Source organism: Toxoplasma gondii, chromosome XII, assembly GCF_000006565.2.
Source record: "Toxoplasma gondii ME49 chromosome XII, whole genome shotgun sequence".
NCBI lineage: Eukaryota > Apicomplexa > Conoidasida > Eucoccidiorida > Sarcocystidae > Toxoplasma > Toxoplasma gondii.
The window spans coordinates 7,017,789-7,021,456 of NC_031480.1; positions in this window are offsets into that span (position 1 = coordinate 7,017,789).

The window sequence follows — 3,668 nt, forward strand, 5'->3', positions numbered from 1 at the left end:
GCCGAAGAGCGGTCCACTGTTGTGCATGTACAGAGGTCACAGGTAGGGACACGGCTTCATCGTGAGACGCGGCAGCTCATATTCACGTCCTTGCATGAGGGAACGAGTGGCGTGAGGGAAAACTCGTGTCCACCGCAGTCATTATATGGAACGAGGGAGGGGGTGCAAGGCGCACATTGCCGTAGCTGTCTTCGTAGGGACTGACAGACTGGAAGAATGAGAGAAGCGATGCAGTTGATCGGGACAAGAGGATGTGCACGCTGGGCCGCATATATTGTCTGTTTCTCTCTCGCAGCGTTCGTTTGTCACATTTGCAGCTTGACAAGGTACGCTAGAACATGATGATGTCGGGTGGAAATGATGAACAACGCAGAAGACTGGTGCTCGGCGTTGCACTGGTGCACAGTTGTTGTGGGTTTATTCGGTGCACAGCGGAGCCAAAGAGAGCACTGGTCCCCTAGTCGATGTCCTTCTCGCCGGATGAAGCCATAGTTCCTTTGTTCTCTTTTTAGCGAGAGATGGATTAGCCGAATTCGTTGAGACGACACGATTCGGTTCCTTTTGAGACCGGCGAGTACTGAGACGATGCGCAACGCCACGCGAAGGGATGAGCATCATATGCGGCCTTGTCCCTTGTGACATGACCGGCTGTTTTATAGGCGGTATCGTAGAACGGTGGTGCGTCGCGGGGTTGTTTGTGTCGTGGTCTGTTGACGGTTGGAAGCGGACTGTCGACGTTTTCACCCTGCATCGCTGTTTGTGCATCCTGGGGACCGCGAGTGGCGTGTTGGCGGGTCGACCTGATCCCGTTATGATTCCCTCCTGGAGTCGTATGTGCACACACTGTGTCTCATTGAGCACTCTTGAATGCTTCGCTGGGACGCCGCGCGACATAACGTTTGACGCCAAGGACGGGTCAGTATTGGTTTCTCTCTTAGCGCGTATTTGTGTGAACGGTCAATTCGTTATGGAGACGCTCCAGAACACTCGTCCATCTTCAGGTTAACACATCTGAATGCACGAAGAGATTCAGTTGACGAGCGGCGAGAGAGTGTGATGTATGTTCCAGGAGGCCGACCGTTGTGGTCCGCTGTTGACTATAAAGGCCCGCGAGGTGCTGGCGATTGATCGGCAGTCGATCTCTGGAGTCGTAGTAGTGGCTTCGTGCCCCTCGACTAGGCCATGTGGCGTCTTGTGGCCATTCGTGTAAAGGCGGTAGGTGCCAGCCACGTTATCGAGCACGGTGCCGACGGGTGTGAGGGGTGGAGACAGTCGCAGCATCACGTGGGGTTTGGGAATGAAAGGGACGCGATGTGGTTGTGAACTTCAAACACATGCCGTGGAAGCGGCGTGTATACTCCGAGTATCGACGGGACGCGTTTTGGACCGTCGCACGAGAGCCAGTCATGGCGGCAGCGTCTCTGCCGGAGCGGTGGTTGATGAGGTCCGCATGGCGCGGCCGACCGCCACCGTCATGTGTCTCACCTAGTCGCGGGTAGGAGGAGATGGAGAATGTTTCACGGTGCAGGGGTGCGTGTGGCGTTGGCGGCGGTGGACATGTAGGCGGCCACTAGTGGAAGAAATGGAGGTCTGTCTGGCTACAAGCGATTCTGGACCGATGAGACTCATCACGTACATTCGCGTCGTCGGTTCGTGGCATGGCTCTAATCTTGTTGCGTCTTGCGAGCGTCGTGGACCCGGGTGTCATCGCGGAAGAGGAATAACATTGAGCGGTAACTGCTGTTCAGGGGCGTGAAGTAGGAATGCATCGACATGTTGAAGCGCGAGAGCTGTGCGCGAGCATCCAGGGTTCGAGTAGCGCAACGAGGGAAGAGTCATGTGGATCTTCGTTATTTTGTGGATGCTGGACAACGGAGCGAGCGCGCGCCTCAGTCCCTGTTTGGGAGGTGCTTGAAAACTAGTAGTGCCGCGGGGGCGGTCGCAGCTTATTGAAGGAAGGTTGCAAGGGTGACAGACCACAAGTCCACGATGTGTCCCCGACGAACCGATCGTGCATCGGTTTCGCAGCATGTCAGCATAAACAAGGACAGGTAATAATCGGTGAGCACATCCGGTCGACACACTAGTAGGATATGACGCTGGAGGTGGGCGCTGACAACGCGCTCAGATACTGTGTCACACAGCTTGTGCAAGGGCGCGCCGATCAGGCGAGGGTCCGCCACATGACAGGAGCGTCATACTTCAGACCACGAAGCAGTGCTATACAAGTCAGACTGCACGCGTTGGTGGCGGTATGTACACCCGACAGAGCCTTCTCGTTGAGGGTTCGTTGTGTAGCGGCTTGTCGCTTCTGTGTTGTGTCTCGGTGGCCGGTATTTTGTGCCGCACGAAGTTGCGTTAGCTCGGTGCACGTATGGAGCAGAGCGTACTGTTGGCGCGAGTCATCTTGTGTCGGATGGCAATGTGCCTTGCAGGCCGGCCGCAACTTGCCACCCTTGTCTGAATATCTCGTCTTTGTGTTTGGGGTTTCCAGTATGTGGACGGCTTGCTTTCGACGTGCCACTGTAGGCATCCGCGCTGGTGGGATATCTGACCTCGACGGCCGGTGTTGGCATATCGTGAGTAAAGGCTCAGAACCACCGAGGGCCTGAATGCCTACTCGAATTGTCGTGCCGTTTGGTGCTGCATGTCAGTGGAGATGGTCGTGTCAGTGGAGATGGTCGTGTCAGTGGAGATGGTCGTGTGAGTAGCTGGGCGTTCTGCCCGAATCGTCCACCTTCAGCGCGACAGAACTGCACGCGGAGACAGACGTGCAGACTGAGGCGCAGTGAGAGAGTGTGATGTCTGTTCCAGGAGGCCGACCGTTGTGGTCCGCTGTTGACTATAAAGGCCCGCGAGGTGCTGGCGATTGATCGGCAGTCGATCTCTGGAGTCGTAGTAGTGGCGTCTTGCCCCTCGACTAGGCCATGTAGCGTCTTGTGGCCATTCGTGTAAAGGCGGTAGGTGCCAGCCACGTTATCGAACACGGTGCCGACGGGTGTGAGGGATGGAGACAGTCGCAGCATCACGTGGGGTTTGGGAATGAAAGGGACGCGATGTGGTTGTGAACTTCAAACACATGCCGTGGAAGCGGTGTGTATACTCCGAGTATCGACGGGACGCGTTTTGGACCGTCGCACGAGAGCCAGTCATGGCGGCAGCGTCTCTGCCGGAGCGGTGGTTGATGAGGTCCGCATGGCGCGGCCGACCGCCACCGTCATGTGTCTCACCTAGTCGCGGGTAGGAGGAGATGGAGAATGTTTCACGGTTCAGGGGTGCGTGTGGCGTTGGCGGCGGTGGACATGTAGGCGGCCACTAGTGGAAGAAATGGAGGTCTGTCTGGCTACAAGCGATTCTGGACCGATGAGACTCATCCCGTACATTTGCGTCGGCGGTTCGTGGCATGGCTCTAATCTTGTTGCGTCTTGCGAGCGTCGTGGACCCCGATGTCATCGTGGACGTGCAAAGCTTTTGCGCGCTGATTGGTGCCCAGGCACGAGTAGTAGGAATGCATCGACATGTTGAAGCGCGAGAGCTGTGCGCGAGCATCCAGGGTTCGAGTAGCGCAACGGGGGGAAAAGTCATGTGGATCTTAGTTATTTTGTGGATGCTGGACAATGGAGCGAGCGCGCGCCTCAGTCCCTGGTTTGGGAGGTGCTTTGAAACTA